A 21,876-nucleotide genomic window follows, 5' to 3' on the forward strand; every position below is an offset into this window, starting at 1 on the left:
GCATTTCGACAACAACACCGGCTGCGAAATATTCAACAGAGTCTCTCCAAACTCCTCTCAAAGTCCTTCTTTCAAATGTCAAACGTTACGGCGAGCACATCGTGGACAGTCGGAGTTCAGAGGAGTTTGTAAATCTGCCAAATGTGCGTGAAATGGAGAGATTTTTGTTGTGTTTTGATGAAAATGTGAAGTTTTTGACAAATGTATAAACTCTGAATCTTGTGTATTTATAGGTCCTGTACACGATAGTTTTTCACATTTATTTGATCAAACTTTGACTTGCCCCAGTACAGATGTTGTATAAGTCTGCATCTAAATAGAATATGATTTATTGTCCAATAATTAGGAAGTGCACATTAGCTTGCTAGTTGTTGTTAGCTTTACAGTGAAGACAAAAACTCTGTGAAAGTGAAAAGCGTTTAGAAGCTCACACCGGTGACTAATTTGTATGTTCAGAATGTTTTGATACTTTGCCTGTGACATCCAGCTGGAGTAGAGACCCGTACCCGCCCGTTAACCCGTGATTATATCTGACCCATTAACATTCCACCCGTTACCCACCTGTGCTCGTGATAAATCGGGGTCAGTCCATTAGTCTGACAGCCCAATAGTCCAGGACTAAACCAGGACTAAACCTACACCCGTGTCATTAGTCAATTAAAACGATATAGATGCTGCAAATGGGAGAGCCGATCATGAGGACTACACCAGGTTTAGACCAGGACTAAACCAGGACTGGACCAGGTCTCAACCAAGTCTAAACCAGGTGTTACGACCCAGCTCGTTTGGGGTGAGGGAAGTAACAAAAAAATAAAACCAAGATGTAAAATGGAATAAATTAAATGTTTAATTAACAGGAATGTAAAGGTAAATTAACAAAAGACTAAAATATACAGAAAACTATCTAAACTAAGAAACAGAACAACAGAATAAACAGTGTTTTGTGCCACAAAAGGGGGTCACGCAGGCTTACAAAAAACAAGTGGTAAAATTAAGGGACACACACTAAACACAAGTTCCCCAAATGAAACCACATAAGCCCACAAACAGAATCGAGTGACCAACTAAAAAAGGCACAAAACAGAACTAAACTAAACTACATACACCAAACCAAAATGCAGACTGGCCACCAAGGCCAGCAGCCCTGAACAGGTGCTGGTAATCTCCTTAAATAGGGAGCGGTGGCTGCAGGTGAGGTGGGCGTCGACCTGCCCCACCAATCACGGACCAGGGCTCCTGCAGCAGGAATCAAGAGAAGTCGGCAAAAATCATACAAACAAATCAGACCTAAGGCCTGGGGCCGTAACACAGGATTAAATTTGTGTCAATAGCATATATTATATATATATATATATATATATATATATATATATATATATATATATATATATACACACACAACCACTGACCCAAACACCAGGACTACACTGGACCAGGACTAAACCAGGACTAAATCAGTGTCATTAGCATACACATATACACACCGCAACCACTGAGTCGATCACCAAGACTGGACCAGGTCTAAACCAGGACTAAACCAGGACTGAACCATGAGTAAACCAGGTCTAAACAAGGACTTAACCAGGGCTGAACCAGGTCTGAATCAGAACTTAACCAGAAATAAACCAGGTCTAAACCAGGAGTGCAGCCGGTGTGACGATCACCCACGCTAATGTGTAAAAACACTTAAGTCTCTCTCAGCTTGGTCCATCGTTCCAGGAAAAGACCGGGAAATGTCACTTGTTTCCAGGACAACGGAGCCCTGAACACAAGCCAAGTATTTTTCTCCCGTTCGTCGTTCATTTGATTCACCTGACCTGCCCGTGTGTAATCACTACACACCCGTAAAACTCCAGAACGTTAAAACCTGCCGCTGAAACAGGTCAGGTAAGGACTCTGCGCTGGGGGAGGTCTACATGCATCTCTATTGATGGAATGTTCAGCAGTTACTATGGTGACGCAATGCAAACACATTAGCAAACACAGACAAAAAAAAAGTTTTAAGATGGTCTGAAAACTCAAGAGAAAATACAAAATGGATTTAAGCAGAACCTCTGACAGAGCAGTGCTTCCTCTTAGCGTCACATCCTCGGGAAATGTTTACGAGATCAGCTGCAACTAGAAAAACTCTGAACCACCAAACCTTCACCTGAAAAGTTCCCTAGTACGGCATTAAACATACTATCAGTCTTTCTGTATAGTGTTGTTTTTAATCCATACCTTGAAAAACATTCTCATTGTTAGTGAGCTCGCTTCTCCACAGATCTGACCTGTGACTCAACCTGGCGATGTCACCTGCTTGTCTCCACAGATACAGATAAGATTAATGCCATACTGTGAAATATTTAACGCAAATTAAATGACAATATAGCAGGAGCTCCATCCGAAAAGTGAAATAGCGAACACTTTTTGAACGTGAAATATCGGAGAGTGTAATTTAATCACTAAACCACTTCTTTTGAATTTGAAGTTGTTAAAATTCTTTGAGGAAAAACAGTTCTTTAGAAGGACCTTGAAGCTGAATAGACAATAGACTTTTTGAATAGTCGGTTTGAGTGGAGTGACCTGATTTAGTAAAGCAACTTAGAGTGTTATCAGTTTCCACAGACTGCAGAGGGAAGTCCGCTCTGCCACCTTCAGGGACTTTTTTTTTTTTTTTACAATTTTAAAGAGGACATATTATGCTAAACTGACTTTTTTCAGCTTTTAACCGCATTATAAAACACACTTGGAGTTGTATTTTGTCATTCACCTTCTTTCAGTAATCCACAAGGTCCTGTTATCTGAGTAAACCAAGGACACAGAGTTGTACACAGTTTCATTATACGAGACATGTTGCTTAATATTTCTCTATATTTTTTTTTCCCATTGTTGATTCCAAATGCTGTCAGCAGAGGGCACTCCAACACCGCCCCTGAAACACAGATGTATTTAATTTTTTTCCCCTCTATTATTATTATTATTATTATTATTATTATTATCCCAATTGTTAATGCGCATTTCAATAATAATAATAATAATAATAATAATAATAATAATAATAATAATAATACACGGAAACACATATACGTAACATAAAATTTACAGAGCTGCAAAATATGAACATGTCACAATAGGTTACAAGAGATTATTAGGCCCATGTAAATGATTTTATTAGACAAAAAAAGAGACAAAAAAATATATAATTGAATGGCACTGAATTTTTTCTTTTTTTTTTTTTTTTTTTTGTCGCTTTTGTGTGCACACTGTTATTTACTTTTTTTTTTTTGCAACACTGTGACTCCAAGTATCTAATTCCTTGAAGATACATCTGTCTCCAGGAAAGTTGCATGGTGCATCCTCCCGGTGTCACAAGTTTGTCACTCACTCCAAACTTTCTTTCTGCTGTTCGATTACTGTTTTCAGCTGCAGATTTAATTTTGTAATCTGCAAAATCTGATTTTCTTTTTGGGGGCATTTGTGTTCAGTCTTCTCAGTCGTCTTTGTTAGTTTGTTTAAATGTTAAATTGTTCAGTGGTACAGAAGTAATGGTGCGATCAACTGACATGATACGGACAGGACAGAGGCTCTTTCTGCAGGAGACATGCGCAGTAGAGTAAAGTGACAGTGGTACAGGAGTAATACGAGCAGCAGATACTGACAACCAAGCGCCCTCTCAAGGCTGTCAGTGAGAAAATATTAGTATATAAGTCGCACTGAAGTATAAATTGGAGGACCAAACCATGAAAAAAAATAGTGACTTACAGTCCAAGAAATATGGTACATACACTCATATTATAAAAAAATGTTGTACATTTTGTATTTCTTCCTGTTGTAACACTGTTCTCTCATGAAAAACATACCTGGAGTTGTCATTCGCTTCATTCAGTAGTAAGTTCACTCCCTCTAAACCACATAAAAAGATACCAGTTTGTAAAGAATCAAAATCTGAGCCTTGCTGCATTCAGATCAGGCTCATCGTGACTGAATTTTTACTCTCATGTCAGAAAAAGTCGCAGAGTGTGAATGATTTTTCAAACACAATTCCCAATAACCATTACCACAGCCATTTCCACGGACTCCATTTCTCCGTTCTTTTCAAACTCCACCCTGATGATTGACGGACAGCAAAACAGGCGCGGGTCTGAGCGTCGCCACGTCCTCTTTGTGTTTTCCTCCCGATCGAGAGCGTAATGCAGCGTGCAGAGAGCGGCCAGGCCTTCAGCGCTCCACAGGTCTGTTTACTCAAACGAACAGTCACATTTTATAATCTGTGTCATGTCCCGTGTTTTTTACAGTGCTCCTGGTTTGGTCTCCGCAGGTGGTGGTTAGTGCTGGTAAATAAATAAGCAGTTTCATCATTTGTGAACAGAGCGTGAAATCCTGCATTTGAAGGTGGTGATGCAAACGGGGTAATTACTGGAAATCCACAGAAGAAGATATTTGTTTGTCTGTTACCTAGTTCTATTTATTTATTTATTTTATCAAGACCTAGTTTGTGTAGCTCTCACTTTTTTTATGTTTACTGCTTTCTGCTTTAATTAAAACTCAGAGAGCGCAGACCTCCGCCAAGGACTACCCCCATTTTTTATATAAATTGCGATAAAATCGGTCTTCTGGATCAGATCCGGATCGGCCTTTGGAATATGAAAGAGGATCCCATTGTCCATCCCTGAGTCAAATTTCATGGGGTTTGGTCAATAATTAACCGAGATATTGAGAAACAAAATTTTTTGGCCCCATTTACCACAATGTTAACTAAAATTTCAAAGTGATCCAGAATCCAGGATTTCTTCCGGATCACCCCCAAAATGAAATCAGTTCTTCCTTTTCACATTTCCAACAAATCCTGAAAATTTCATCAAAATCGGTCCATAACTTTTTGAGTTATGTTGCTAACAGACAAACAAACAAACAAGCAAACGCCGGCAAAACATAACCTCTGTCTTAGTGCAGGACTATGATGTAAATTTGGACTCACCCCATTGTGTAATCCTAATTTCCATCTCTTCCTCCATTTTGTCCGAGTTTGTTTTGGATTGAATTTATGTCAATAGTTTAGTCCTGGTTGACTTCCTGACCAAAACCCTCCACATGTGTAATATCGCTCCAGTCTAATCTCCAGGCTCTGATGATGGGAATTGACCTACAGCGCCCGCATCCGGAGCCAAACACGCGTCACCGTCTCACGTCTGATGTTTGTGAGTTCTTATTGCGGTGGGCGTCCCTCTCAGTCTCTCATAACGTTCTTCACTCAGGATCCTGTATATGAGACCGCGGGCCCACAGCTTTATTACATCTGCGGAGCTTTACTCACAGGCTCCTTTGATTAATGGAGCTGTACGCTACAATATGCACGGCTGGGAGGGAGCGCGTGAGCATTGGTTAAGTGTGATAGAAATCTTGTTTAATGTGTGTGATTCCAATGGTTCATATTTAGTCTCCAATGATTCATATTAGTTGAGAAAAAGTAAAGCAAAGTGAAGCATGTTTTTAACGGAAAACGCTCGGTTCCATCTTGTGACGTCATGTGGTAATACAGGAAGTGCTCCACTGTATTTTTTATTTTTTTTTTTTACTTGATTCAACTACACCTATGTTGTTTTTAGAATAACATTTCAACACTGTAAGCCCATGTCAGACCTGGGTATAGTACAGCTCCCAGGGCCACATACGGACCTTTGGTTGATTCTGGTCGGCCCCTTAAACTCATTTGGAATTACAAAATAAACCATCCATCCATTCCACCCAAAACATGCTACACAGGTCTCCAGGAAGAACAGTTGATAGCTCAGGTCAGTTAAATACAATCAATTAGTGAACCTGCCCAGGGACGACAGGTGGAAATTAGCACTGGTGCTACAACCTGGTACAATGCAACTGTGCACTGTCCCTGTCTCATTAAATAAATAAATGAATAAATAAATAAATCAGTCTAAGTAGGGACTCCCGGACACTTTCTCTAGCTTCTTTGGCAGGACCCTGAGGCGTTCCCAGGCCAGCCGAGAGACATAGTCCCTCTAGTGTGTCCTGGGTCTTCTCTCCCGATGGGACATGCCCGGAATACCTCCCGAGGCGTCCAGGAGGCATCAGGAACAGATGTCCGAGCCACCTCAGCTGTTCCTCTCTACTCCGAGCTCCTCCCATGTGACTGAGCTCATCACTCTATCTCTGAGGGAGCTCCCCAGCCACCCTGTGGAGGAAACTCATTTCAATCGCTTATATTCGCAATCTTGTTCTTTAGGTCATTACCCAAAGCTCATAACCATAGGTGAGGGGAGGAACATAGATTGATGATAAATCGAGAGCTTTGCCTTTTTCGCTCAGCTCAAGTACAAAATAAACATATTTTATCATTTTACCTCATGGATGAAAGTTGCACGGCTTTTATTTATTTATTTATTTTATTTTAATTTTTTTTGTAAGACAACCTCACTTTTTCATTGCTTAGTCATAACATGAACTCTTACCAGTCTGACCAGCTTGTTAAAAAATGCTATTTACTCCTTTTTATAAAGAAATACAAATAATTATTCAGCATTGAGTTACACATTTTGTCCCAGTCCTCCACAATATTTTCAGTTTCTCATGTGCCCTAATTGGCCACCCCTGCCTTTTGTAATACCTGTTTTAATTTATATTTGGTCAGTTTGTCTATATACACTGAATTTGTACTTTTAATATTTCCACCAACCTGCTCAGGGGCTACAGGTGTTAATGAGCCTTCATACTATAATCTGTCCTATGACTTCTGTCTTGGTTAATGTATTGTTGTGTGTTCTTTGTCTCTGTACAAATAAAAAGCTCACCATACCATACAACACCCTGGAATTACCAATCTCTCCTGAACTAAAGATAAACAGTAGCTGTAAAGTACTGATAAGATTCTAAATTGCAACAAAAATGGGTAAGAAGCACTTGCATTGTGCCATTTTAGCAACTAAACACATAAATATGTTTCTGTCAGTCTCCAGCAGCGATGGGGAATACGTGTAAAAATGTCTGACTCCCTCCTCCCTCCCCTTGTCCTTACCTGCCACTCATCTTTCATAAAAACACCTCCCATTTGGAAACAGAAACAAATAAAGCCATCCACACCCCACAACGCACACAGCTGCCGCGGCCCATACCTCCTCCATCTTGTCTCTGTGATCTCTCCTCCATCTTGGGTGTGCTCCTGGAAGTCCTTGGAGGTTGCGGTGGGTTTAAACAGATAAAAATATGTCTTCTCTCTGACATTTCCAGTGCGTACAGACACAGACGCTACCGAGGCCCGGGCTTCGTCAAGGTGCGGCTCGATAAAACCCTCTTCGGCATCTCTCTCTGTCAGCCATTTAATTACAACGCTTAAATATTTAAACGAAATCGAAGGGGAAAAGTTTGTGGAGAAACTTTGGGTCTTACTTCTCGAAATGGTGTTTACAGCTTCTTATTTCGTCTAGTAGTTTGTATTCCAAAAGGTGAATCCTGAATTTAAAGGGTCCATATGGCGCTATTTTCTGATCTATGTTGTAATGTTTCTTCATCAAAAACATATCCAGTGTTGAGTTTTGTTTTCTTCACGTTTAACACACAAACTCTGGATGTTTAGGCTGAGTTCGTTTCTCGAACAGAAGAAACTGTTTCATCTTGATGTCATGTGGTAATACAGGAAGTGCTGCACTGTTTTTAAACTCCACATACCTCAATACTTCTCAATTCTTTTCTGCCACGCCCCGTCTAAGAAGAAAAAAAACATTTCGCGCCCCCCCCACTCCACAGAACAACTACTAAATGTGGACAAATCACACCCTCGCCTTCAATCGCCTACAAACGAGAGCAAACGTTTTAATCGCGTCTCCAAAACGACTCCTGGGTACGTTGAGCATTCGTACAGATTTCGGCCTCACAGTTCAGTTTTAGAGCCTTCTGTCCGTATCTCGGTTATCCGTCCTCATTTCTGACATTTGGTCCTCATTTCAGACTCTTGGCCGCCACCGTGAACGCATCATCACAAATCCCCGCCCATATTGCACCTGCGATGCTGCGATAGCAATGTTTGAAACTGTATGCTGTTGAACAAAAGCAAATGCCAAAAAGGAAGACATCCTTCAAACATTCTTGGTGCTCAGAGCATCGTTTTGCGAGCAAGAGCACCAGAGGAGAATACTACGCCTTCTGAAAGCTCTACTGTATTGACATTGATGTGAGTAGCAGAGGTTAAAGGTTGTATAGAGGATTTTCCAAGGGAAATCCAGCGACTGTTTGTCCTTTTTCAAATGTTGCGCATGCGTGAAACCACCCCCCCTCCCCTACAGCTCCTACGTAGAAACACCTCCTCCCGCCTCCTCTTTATGCCAGAAACAGGTTTGTTTACAGCCGGTGCTGCACATGACTCGTAAACAACTAACTACAGTGTTGGTTAGGCAAGACGGAGAAGTGAGGAGCGGGGGGAGCGGGTGTGCGGACATTTCGTTCGCGGACGAGAAGTGAGGAGCAGGGAGAAGAGCGGAGCAGGGAGAGGAGAGAGGAGAGGGGAGCGGTGCGCGGAGATTCCGTGCGAATGAACTAGCTACAACACGCAGCAGCAAGCGGACTCTTTCTTTGCCTTGAAAATTACGTTTTCAGACATAGGATATCGCTTTCGTGTCCTGAAAAACGTTTGTGTAGCTCTTGGAAATAAAGTACGTTTTCATAATAAGCAGAAGTTTCCTGTCCAGGAGTAATTTGGCGACCAGTGCTTCAGTTTTTAGACCCTGCGTCTGCTTCAGTTGCGCCATCGCTGGAATGAATCTTCAAGAATCACCTTAGTTTGGCTTCGCTGCTTTTCCCCTTGTCTTCTTCTTTCAGTGACCTCAAAAACTGACTTTCTTTTGCGGCTAACTGCTCCTGGATTCTTGTCGCCATTGCAACAAACTTTGTGCGAACTGCGAGCAAGATATAGGTAAAAAAAAGCCGCTAAGAACTGTTGCGTTGGTGGAGTAAACAGCGTCTGTGCGGCTTGCGTCTGTGGACTGCCTGTGACAGTCGTACGTAAACCACGTACCGGCGGCGCAGGCAAGTCAGTTACGCTAGAAACGTAGGGAGATTGATTGACAGCCTGTCAGCTAACAGATAACGAGGCAGTGTCGTTATCTATTGGCAAATGTTTATCTGGCCCCACCACGTCCAGAGTTGATGAATTTTTATTCTCTTTTTTTGGTCATCATAATTACAAGGCTACTGCACCTCTATAATAGTATCATTGACAACTTGAAACAAAAAAAAAAATCCTCCATACAACCTTTAAGGTGCGTAGCGTATGTGTGCAAAACATAATCATCTTTCTTGTCTTGGAACTGATGAATAATAATAGTAAGTGTGATCATTATAATTAAGAATATAATCATAACAACAATAATAATGATAATAATATGATAATAGTTATATCATATTATTATTATTATACCCGGTTCCAGTAGTGTCCTCAATTTCAGGCCTAAGTGTTTTAATTTTCAGAGTTATGCCGGTGGTCACCCTCCTCCCAGGACACACGCAGCATGTGTCCGTCCGTGTTCGCCACTGTGTTCACCTGTGTCATGAGGCGGTCCTCTGTCCTCCTTGTCTTTAAAGATAATGTCCGTGTTATAGTTCGGCAGTATCAGCTCCTCTGCCGTTTGGTTCGCTGCCTTATATGATGCTAAACATTCTGGCGGGTTTACTGAAGCATCATTCACAAAGTGGGATGATTGTTGACAGTATTCGGCACGCTTTCGCTGAAAAAAACTCAAGCAGCTAATCAGCGTGATTGGGGTGTAATATCTTTAAGCAACGATGTAATTTATTTGGCTTCATGCTGTCAGATAACCAGGCTGACGCCACCTAGGGCCTCCACTCAATTTCATTTCTCTACAGCGACTAGATCAGGAATCGAAATACACTAGATGGTTTGCAAAAAAAAAAAGTGTGAGTTTGGGCACCAGCCAATCAGCGAAGAGTCATATATTCAGTGTTGGTAACGATTCCCGAGATGGAGGATTTAAAGCTGGAACAAAGAAAATGTTTGGTGAATTTTATCAAGGGGAAAGACGTTATTGCCCTTCTTCCTACGGGATCTGGGAAAAGTTTAAATTACAAGTTAGCCCCGTTAGTGGAGCATTACATACGTCAAGACCAAATAGCAGAGATTGGTAAATAAAATATAAAAAAAGTACCTACCTACCATTGAGCGAACGAATTCTAACACTGCGAGGTCAAATGGTTTCTACAAAGTGAAACCAGCTGATGAATCAGGCTGGCTGTCCACTGCCAACATTTTTAGACAAAGCAAACACAGCGGTCTTTCCTCGTTTCCCACAGTAGTCACAGTGAAGCCGAGCACAACATACACTTTACATACAGCACAAAACAAAAACAAAAAAAAAGTGTCTTAAGAGTATGTCCCCTGAGTTCACATGCGCCCCCCTGTGGCATCGCCCCACTATTGGTGAAGGACTGATGTAACTTCACTAGATTTATTGGTATAGGCAAGTTTCAGCTGACGTCATTGTTATTAAAAGTCCGCGTTGCATGCTGGGAAATATTTTGGTCGGAGGCAAGAAACACGATAGCGTCAAACACAGTGCGTAACCTCGCATATTTCTCCCCGATAATGGTAAATTCCTGCTGCATTATCGGACGCACAAATAGAAGCACGGAAGAAGGAAAATGGCTTTTTTGTATTCTGAGTGAAAAGAACCGCTAACGGTGAATTAAACGTCTTTCAAACATTCGCAGAGAAAATGTAGAAGATCCTAGCAAACCGTGGACTCCAACAAGTTCAACGACGCATCGAGACTCTTGGAGGTTTTCATCTTTTCTGCTGTGAATGGCCCAGGAGTTTCCACCAAGTCATTGTGGATATCACCAAAGTGAATATTTGTTCAGGTAGTTGGCGATTCTGACCAGAAATTTGGTTTGGTTCACCTTTTGTAGAGGTTGAAAAGTGTGATTTGGCGTCCGTCGATGCTTATGACCAATTTCTTGTCAAATCGTCTTTGGTCCTCTGTCGTTAGAGTGGATAAATAACCGGGATCAATACCCTTTAATTGCTTTCTCGCTCCGTCCGTCATGTCGAATTAGTGTTTCTTGTCGCCGACCAAAATAATTCCCAGCATGCAACGCGCGCTTTTGTCAACAATGAAACTCACCTATAATATCAGCTCCAGAAGTGTTTATCTCCTCTGAACTAAATAAACATGTGGCTGTTAACTTGAAAACTACCACTGCCTGACATCACAAGGTTTGACAGAGCGTTTTGAGTTTTGAAGATGTACGGAATAATAATAAAGGGTTACTCAAACGTGTGAATAAAACAAACTTCACTAAAATCTCACAAGAGGCAGTTTTGTATATTATAGGACCTTTAACGTTTGTACGAATGGATTTTCCAAATATTATGGAATGTGAAAAATTAGGGCAATTATGGTGACTGACAAGCACTTAGACCATACATAAATAACATCAGAGCCATGTTTGAAAACTACAGCAGCAATTAGCATGGCAATTAGCTGTATAAATTAACTGAAAATCTGCAGAACACCATCTCAGTCGTTGAAGAGGGAGAGAGCAAGTCAAGAGGCGACGAAAAAGGAGCTGATCTTTTCTGGCCCGGACTGGAGAATGGAGCTAGACTTGGACAAACTGCGATCCTTGTGGTGTGGTCAAACTCCTCAAAGCAGGTCCTCGTGATCGAGCTTAGTGTTTCACGGAAGGAGTGAATGGAGAAGGCCCATCAGAGGAAGAGGGACAAATATGAGGAGCTGAAGTCAAACTGCCAGAATAGAAACTATCAGCGAATCAAACGTTGGCCGATGGAGGATGGGTGCAAAGCCTGAACTTCAGTCGGTTTAGTTGGCGAGAAGAAGTCCAGAGCCACATTTACTACCACAGATAAAGCAGAGAAAGCATGTAGATGGCTCTGGTCTGTTGGTTGCTGCTAGGGTCCAGGTTAGGGTCTGGTTGGGTTGTCTAGTTGAGGGCGTATGATGTTTTAAAGACCTAAGTTTCCTAAAATGGTTTTCACTTCACAGGTGTGCTATGTCAGGGTCAAGAATGCAAAAGTGCAAACCAGGGTTAAAAGCAAAAGGTGACAATTTACTTCAAATCAATATCTAAAACAAATCTAAAAGTTTGGTGTTATATTCAGTTACTTTTTTTTTTAGTACATTCCACATTCATAGATTTGATGCATTCAGTGAGAATCCTGGAAATAAAGAAGGAAACTTTTCTCAGTTATGAACAAGAGCCCAAGATACCAAGATACTCCTCCACTCAAAGTCATAGTGAACTTTATTGTCAGTTCCACTAACTAACAGACATTACACAGGGGGATTGGAATTGCGATTTCCCCAGAACTCCAAATGTGCAGTTAAAACTAAAAACACATACACATACCACACACATAGACTAGAGGTCTGCGTGGGACAGAATTTTCAGTCCTCCTTCCACACACACCCACAAAAAATTGTCATTTTCATTCCGCTCCCGCCCGCAAATCCTGCAAGAAGGGGATGTTCACTTTCTTAAGCTCAATCAAACACGGAGAAATGAAAAGGAATTAAGATTGGACCGATTAGATTTGGATGCTTAATTTTTTTTAAAATTAATGTCAAATAAAATATCCAGCACAAATGATGTATGATAGGCAAACATTAATCATTTGTACATTTTACTTTACACTCATTTAGTTTGCGGGACTGCAGTTTATCATCCCACCCGCCCGTTCCCGCTTTCAAAATGTGTCCCGCATCGCACTGTTTTGCATCGGGTCCCGAAGCCTGAGGGAGTGCAGTGCTCTAACGTAGACATGAAAAGTACTTAGACAAAATAAACACAATATACAGACAGATAAAGACATTTATATATTATATATATTTCCACAAGAAAAGAAAAGAATGATGTAGCTCGAGGCAGGGACTCACCACCCACCTGGAGAGGTCACTGTATCAGAGAGTTGTTATGAAGAAGGAGCTGAGCTGAAAGGCAAAGCTCTCGATTTACCGTTCAGCCGACGTTCCTGCTCTCACCTATAGTCATGAGCTTTGGGTAATGACCGAAAGGACAAAGGCACAAGTGGTCAAAGTGAGTTTCCTCCGCAGGGTGGCTAGGCGATCCCATAGAGACATAGAGCCGTTGAAATGAAAACAAAAATGAGAAAACTTTGTCCAAACATTTGGCTGGTAGTGTATAGTGCTTGGTATTGTAAATTAGAAGCTTTTGTTTTGCCAAATTGAGGATACTATTTTACCCCATGCATTTTGCAGAATAAATAAACCATCCCCAACAATGACACTTCTCCACTCCCTTTTTCTCCATGACAACTTTCAAGCACCGCAGCTCTTTCTCCACCTCCACTAAACACGCTCGCTGTAGCTCTCACGGCGTTCGCACAAGTTACAGTAGAGGCCTGTTTGGCGCGACGCTGCAGTGAGATATGACTGTGACCTTCAGGTATAATAAGATTTGATTCTCATAAGAGCAAATGAACGTGTTCGACAAGAAGAACCACGAGGGAGGGAGCGCGAGCAGCCGGATCTGTAAAAAGGTCACCGCTGAAATCATCAAGACGACGGCGCAGACAAGGAAATGGGCTAAAGTACTATCTCACCAACAGAACGGACACGGTTTGCGAAGGTCTCGAATGACTAAACGGAGCTATGTGTAAAAAAATAAAAGGTTTGTGTTAGTGTATTTGTGAGTGTTTTGTTTGGAGGAGTTTGGATTTTTGCCTTAGCTAACCGAATGTTTACACTGTGTTGGTGGAGACATTTCAAGTCACGGAAAATTGCGTAATCAATGGAGCTGTCTGCCGTTCCGCAAACTGCTCTGGGCGACCGTCAATATCTCATTCATTTTTGACTGCTTATTTTTGAATGTTTTGAAAGCAGAAGTGAAGCCGTTTGATTATGATGAGTGCACCGTCGCGGTAAAGTCCCCGTTGTTCAAGTTCAAGTTTGATGACACAGTTTCGCAGTGTTATAAAAGTATTGCTCTGTTTGCTTTGGTTGAGGATCAAGAAACTTTAGAACAAATTGAAATGTGGTTGTGTTTTGCCTTGACTCCAGAATAGACACTTGTCCAATACTTGATGAGGATGTGAGCTTGGTCACCGCCATAGACTAAATAAAACACCAAATAATGGCCAGGGCGATGATTTTTTTTTTTTTTTCAATTACTTAACAGACCAGCCATTTATTTGAGACCAAGCAGCAATTTAGGGCAGGTGATTAATTTCTTCCTCACAAAAATCTTGTTCAGCAAAACTGGTAAAATATGGTACTCTTTTTTTTTTTTTTTTTTTTTTTTTTTACCAGTATGACAATAATTTACAGTTTTTGTGGCACGTTACACAATGGCCTGGTGACTATTTTGCCTTCCATTTTGGCTCGATTCTTGCGCCTCGTCCCCTGCCTTTCCTCGCCCCTTTGCCGCAACTTTCCTCTTATGCCACAGCAGCTACGATGACATTGCTGGGTGGAGAGTCCCTGCCTCATGTGGAGGAGTTCAAGTATCTCGGGGTCTTGTTCACGAGTGAGGGGAGAATGGAGCGTGAGATTGACTCACGGATCGGTGCAGCGTCGGCAGTGATGTGGTTGCTGTATCGAACTGTTGTGATAGGAACGAAGACTGACGGATTTACCCTCACCTATGGTCATGAGCTCTGGGTAATGACCGAAAGGACGAGATCGCGGATACAAGCGGTTTCCTCCGCAGGATTAGGGTGAGGAGCTCAGTCACATGGGAGGAGCTCAGAGTAGAGCCGCTGCTCCTGCACGTCGAGAGGAGCAGTTGAGACTCAGGCATCTGTTCCGAATGCCTCCTGGGCGCCTTCCTCGGGAAATGTTCCAGGAATGTCCCACCGGGAGGAGGTCCCGGGGAAGACCTAGGACACGTGGGAGGGACTATGGCTACATTCAGACTGCAGGGCTTAACGCTCAATTCTGTTTTTTTTTTTTGTGAAATACAATATTTTATGATGTTTGATGATGATGTCGTTCACATTTCCAATTAAATGCAACTTGAATGTGAACTCCAGTGTGAACATTAAATGGCCCGAAAGTGTCCCACATGTGCACTGGAGGACACGATGACGTCAACCGCAGCGAGCGTGCTCTGTGTTTACGGAAGTTGTCCCAACATGGACGTGAGCATTGAGCACCTGGAGATTTTAAAGTTCCTCTCGTCCCGGAGTCAGAACATGAACAACTTACTTGTTTTAAGGAGGAGATTGAGAAGGAGAAGGACGAGGTTTTTGGACGTGGCGTTTTGTGGGACAGCGGCAGCGACGTCTGTTGAAAGGAACATGTGGATGTGGAGACGGAGCCAAGAGTGGTGAGTGCTGATGTGCTTCGCTTCAGTGACACGGAGTTCATTAACAATTTTTGCCTACTTCAGCGCAGAATAGTGACATTTGCCGCTTGTTGATAACGTGTAGGTCGGACAAATGCGCTTTGGCCGTTCAGACTGAAATCATTCAGTCACTGAATCGCATGTCAAAAGATCGGATATGTATCGGTTTCAGGAGCACATATCCAAGTGGCCTGGGTCGCATTTGAAAAAATCTGATCTGTGTCATTCAGACTGTTATTAAAAGATCAGATACAGGTCACATAGGGGCCAAAAAATCGGATTTGGGTCACTTCAGGCTGCAGTGTGAATGTAGCCTAAGTCTCTGGGCTGGCCTGGGAACACCTCGGGGTCCCCCCGAGGAGCTAGAGGAAGTGTCTGGGGTGAGGGGAGTCTGGGAGTCCCTGCTTAGTCTGCTGCCCAAGCGACCCGGCCCCAGATAAGTGAAAGAAAATGGATGGAGGTGATCATCACTTTTATATGTTCAAGTGCATAGCGTGGAGGATATCATAAAGCCTGGAGGCAATCAAATGTAAAACACAATGAGAGTTTTAAGTTGTAAATTGATCAGATTTGACCCAAACATGACAGAAAGCTTAAACATGACTTGTTACTGGATACATTCTGTTATTAAACTAAGACTTTGTTTGCTTGTATGGTCGTGTTGCATCTGAGTCCAAGTTACGTGCGTGATACTTTCTTTTATATTACCATGAGGTCTTGTAATGGTCTTGTAATCCCTCCGTGGTCCAGGTCGGTTCCAGAGTGTTCCACGGGCGTATAACTGTCTATGTGCCTTTATACTTGTTCTGATACAGCTCAAGATCATTCTAAAACTATTCAGGAAAGGTTCATTTCTGTCCTGTGTGTGTGACTTTTTACTACTATGTGACTTTCAATTTGAAAATTGACAACTCCATTGCGCAGTACAGCCTGAATTTGACTAGAGGCATAGAAATACAAACATAAATCATCGCAGACCTGCCAGGCGACGCAAATGAACACAAAAGTTCAGTTCAGTTTAGTACCTGCTGGTTATCACGTACTAGGAAATTGAGTTTTGTGAGAAAGCATAATAGGGTTTTTCCAATTAACTCTGCACATGTTTATTTATTTATTTTATTTATTTTAGCTCCAAACAGAATTATTTGGACTTTTGAGAGGAAATTACAAGCTCCCCACATTATTGCTTGTAAATTTGAGTTAAAATAAACACCGGACTTCATTTCATCACAACGCGGAAGATAAGCAAGAAAGATAAGGGCCTGGGTAATACTTGTGTGGGAGAGCTCTGCAGTGGCTCTAATGCTTATATTGTTGTGTCTTTAGGCAAGACACTTCACCCACTTTACCGAGTGTGAATGTTATGTGTGCGTGAGTGATTTGTGCTGGTCAATCTACCCAAATTTAGCTATTTTGTGTTGAAATGAATAATGGAAAAAATGGATAACGGCCATTTCCTTGACTTAAACTGCGATGCCGGACGTGCACAGCTTACGGACTGAACCGGGACCGAACCAGGTCTAAACCAGAACAGAACCGGGACTAAACCAGGACTAAATTGGTCACAGTCCTGGTCTCGGTCTAGTCCTGTTCTCAGTTGTGATCACCCAACAGTCTATGCAGGTGCACCTCCAGGCCTGTCCTGACACTCAGTCCTGGTTCAGACCTGGTTTAGTCCTGGTTTAGTCTTCCTGGGATCAGTCCTGGTTAAGTAATGGTTTAGTCCTGGCTCAGTCATGGTTTAGACCTGTTTTAGACCTGGTTTACTTCTGGTTTAGTCTTTCTGGTTTAGTTCTGGTTCAGTTGTGGGATCAGTCCTGGTTTAGTCCTGGTTTAGACCCATTTTAAACCTGGTTAAACCTGGTTTAGTCCTGGTTCAGTCCGGTATTTCAGTTTAAGTCACAGAAACGGGAGACGGTCATTATCTGTTTTTTTTTTTTTTTTTTTTCCTTTTTTAAACACAATATAGAAAACTGAAAAAAAAAAAAAAAAAAAAAAAAAAAAAAAAAAAAAAGAATCGTTATCCTTTGTATTTATTTTTTATTTATTTTATTTATTTTTTTATTTCATTTTTTTTTTTCATTTTGGTTTTGGAGACAAATTGTTGTTTTTAATTTTTTAATTTTATTTTTAGTTTTATTTTGAAAAAAAAAAAGAACATATGATGCACAGATTTTCATGTACTGCTAGATTGTATTATTATTGCTTCTACACACATTTTAGTCATTGTTCATTCTTAACCTCTTATTAACTATTTGGATTTTCGTCACGCAGTTTTAAAAGTCCAATATTATGTACAGATCATGATACGGGCCTTTAACATTTCTTCATTCCCGTCACATCGCCTACTTACACTTAAAACTCTCTGGACACCTGAAAGGCCCTTGAGGAAAAACAACCGCTGTAAGGTGTGAATACTGAACAGACGCAAGTGCACTTCTGTATCCTGATGCCTCATTTATGCTGTTCCCCCCTCCCCTCCACCTCTCCCACGCAGCGCCCATTCACCTGGAACACTCGCACCACGCGCCCCAGTTAAAAACTTCACTCCATCAAGTCATTGTTAGGCTGTCCACTTTGCCATCACACTGGAGATTTTTTTTTAAGCAAAGTCACCTTACAGAGTTGTTAGAAGAAGATTACTGGAAACTTTTTTGGAATAAATTTATTTTCATGAATGGTCGTAATTTCGTGGTGTAGATATTTTTGACAGCTGGTGATTTTTACAACTGATTTAGGGCCTGTTTGCACGAGAACGCTTGAGGAAGTGCCTTTCGTTTAGACCAGGGGTGGGCAAACCTTTTAATCCGGCCCGCCGAACTGGAATAAATGACAATAATAAACCTCGTTGATGTTTTATTTTTCATGCATTTCCGGCGTTTCCCAGTAGATGGCGCACTATATAAATATACACTGAGGTGCGACGTATTACGTTGGCCGAAATGCTCTATGGGCAAGTGTTCTTACAGGAGTTATTGGGACCATGAGTGAAGTAGAGGTGTTCAAGATATAACTTTGCACTGCTTCTGTTTTAAGTTGGTGAAAATTAAAAACGAGAACTTTATAGACGTCGTGTTATGAGACTAAACACACAGAACGTCTTGAGTCTTGTTGAATCACATGTGACTTTGCAGTGTGAGTTCTGTTTCTTTGTAAAATTTAATTCCTCACAAGTCACTTTCACCTGTGCCGCGCAGTGGAGCAGATCTGTTGGTTTTTGTGTGTTCCTGATCTTTCACGGTGATGTCGTAGTGCACTTCCTACATCAGTGAAAATACAAATATAACGCAGCTGAGCTCTTAACACGTCATGTCCTGTGTTCTGTCCGGCCCTTCAGGCAAATTTTAGGACCATATGTGGCCCGCGAGCCAAAACGTTTGCCCACCCCTGGTTTAGACGGTGACGACGTTTTTGGGTTTTGCGCCGCATTCGTACTGAACCAAGACTGAACTAGGACTAAGTCAGGACTAAACCAGGTCCGGAACCAGACCGGAACCAGGCCGGGACATTGCAGTTTAAGTCACCGAAACGGAAAACAAATCGTTATCTGTTTTTTCATTTTGGTTTTGGAGACAAATAATGAAGAAAATAATTGTTTTTTTTTTTCTTATTTTTGGTTTTATATTGAAAACCAAATGAACGAATGATACACAGATTAAAAAATGTGACCATTTACAATTTTTACCATGTAGTCGGCTCCTCCCTTCAGATAGAAATGAAGCAGGTCTCTCCAGTTCCTGGTCCAGTTCTTGGTTGAGTGGTGAAATAAATTCACTCTCAGAAACTTTTGTCCAGTTGACAGAATTCAATTTTCTTTTGTGATGGAACCTGGATGAGTGAGGGATGACACAGTCTGTGAAGAGGAAGACAGACGTGGAACTAACACCCACCAACTTTTTATATAGTTTTCTTATTCAGTAGTAATTTTAAGGAGTGAACTCTTACAGTCATGTCTCTCTTCAGCCGATCATCTGTCACTAAATAAAATAAATCATAATAATTTCTCCATGCATGTTGTTGCTTTGTCTGGAATATTTCACCGTCTGATATTTAATAGGGATGTAACAATAACCAAAACATCGTGATATCGTGTTGTCAAAAGTCTCACAATAATATCATGGGCTGTCACAATATATATCGAATTACAAGTTCCTTTACTTAAATACAAGGTTTTATAGCAACAACAGCTTATGAACATCGGGAAATACATATCCCATGATTCATTTCAGTGCAGACAACATGTAGAAATATGTTTTTAACTTGAATTCTTGGGATAATGACGGAAATAACTCACACAAAATCTTGTCAAGATATTTTAAAAGCAAAAAATGTGTCCTGTCTACAATTATATCAGGCTCTCCAAAATATCGCAATAAATATTGTACCGTGACATGCATATCGTGATAATATCGTACCGAGAGATTTGGATATCGTTACATCCCTAGTATTATTTAACCGTTTCTATCTTCATGGAGACCCACCAGAACAAGTTACAGGTCAGATCTGTGGAGAGGCGACCTCACGGACAGTAAAAATGCCTGTTTTTGTAGGTATTTTTGAGCAATGAAACCCCCTGTAATTAAATAAATGTAAGGTATAGCTGTTTAATAATGTCATACTGTGGAATATTTCCAGGCAGAACATGTCATAACCATAGAAACAAGCAGGTGAACACCCTTTCGGAAAAAAACAAAACAAAAAACAAAAAACAAAGAAAAAAAGTTACATAGTTTGCCTTTAAGAGCCATTTTATTTTATTTATTTATTTATTTTTATTTTTTTTACACTCAAATTAGATTCAATTATTTTTTTTAAATATTATTATTTATTTATTTATTTTTATTATTGATAAATATGAGAGGAAAAAAGTAATTTCTTTTTTTTTTTTTTTTTTACTTTCTCAGATAGTTTTTTTTTTTTTAGTGTGTTATTTCTCTCACAATATCTCATACGTATTTTATTTTATTTTATTCTACAGACTGCTTATTACCATTAGGGGAATGGCACCTATGGACTGGACTTTTCGAACTCTCCACTCAAAAGCCTTTTTTTAACGCTCTCACATTCTCATACACGATGGTTTCACACAATCTGAAGTGCGTTTCTGACATCAATCATGTTTCTCGCTAACCATACATTTTTCATTCCCTTCCATACATTACCCGCTAATAGATGCCTTCAATGCGTTTTTACATATCTTGAATAAATATGCTTTCAGACAGCTCCGACTGCAGCGTTTGAACTTCAAATCTCCCATCTTCAAACGCACCTAAACGCCTCGTGTCTGCATTAAGAGAAGACTCCGACAAAGAGGAGATATAACGTGCGGGGTTAAGAGGAAACTCGGTGAAATATATTTGACTTTATGAATATTTAAAGGTCCTATATTAGGCAAAATTGAGGGTCTGTGAGTTAAAAAACACAAATAGAGGGTTTGTTTGTGATGAAGAAACAACATTATAACATGTGTAGATCTGAAAATAGCGCAGTTTGAACCCTTTAAAGCTGAGTTAGTGTTGTCAGCGTTCATTATAACTGTGTAAAGTTCTAACCTGTGAGAGATTTTAGCTCCGGCGCCCTCCAGGGATAACCCAAAAGTGTAAAATTCAGATTCTTTTCACATGTGATCCAGACTCATTTGACAGCTCTTAATTTGAGCGGGGAGTATTCCGCCTGCAGCAACGTCACTTCAACTATTTCCCAAAAAGAAACTGTAAAAAAAAAATGAAACCTTGACGTCTTAGAGATAATTCCTGAGGAGGTTAAACTAAGCCACTTGAGATGATATTTCTTTGTCTTGAATGTTCCATAGCATGACATTAAAGTTATATTTAATGAAACTGAAAACGCACACAGAAGTTCTTACAGAGGCACATGCAAGGATCAGAAACTTACAAATGATGACCAATGTCCAAAACACTTTAATTTGTATTTTAAAATGATAAATTATTATAAAACATGCACTCATTCTGTAGGCAGAGCAATATCTCCACAGATCTGACCTGTAACCTGGCCTGGAGATATTACTTTCACCATGGAAATAGATATGGTTAATGTCATACTATGTGCAGAAAGCACTAACATCTCCATGGACATGTTAAGCTGGTCGGGGACCCTCCACCACAAAAGGTACGAGCCTGATTCATCAGCCAGTTTCACTTCATGCAAAACGTCTGACCTCACAGCATTAGAATTAATTCGCTCAACAGTAGATGGGGACTTTTTTTTATTTAACAAATTGCTGCTGTTTGGTCGTGATGTATAAGTAACGCACCAAATCCAATAATGGCAATAACGTCTTTCCACTTGATAAAATTCACCAAACATTCTTTTGTTCCAGCTTTAAATCCTCGATCTCACGAATCGTTGACAACATAGAATGTCTGTCTTCATCTACATCCATCTCGACGCTTTGTTTACTGTTGTGTTGTACCACAAAAGGGACCCAGACAGACGCTTGAGTTTGACGTCATGGCTTCACAGCTCTTCTCTGATTGGCCGGTGTGCGGTCAGCAACTTCCGTGGTTCTTGCAAACCATCTAGTGTATT

This window comes from Boleophthalmus pectinirostris, unplaced genomic scaffold (assembly GCF_026225935.1).
Source record: "Boleophthalmus pectinirostris isolate CB_2022bp ecotype Guang Dong unplaced genomic scaffold, ASM2622593v1 HiC_scaffold_20, whole genome shotgun sequence".
NCBI lineage: Eukaryota > Metazoa > Chordata > Actinopteri > Gobiiformes > Gobiidae > Boleophthalmus > Boleophthalmus pectinirostris.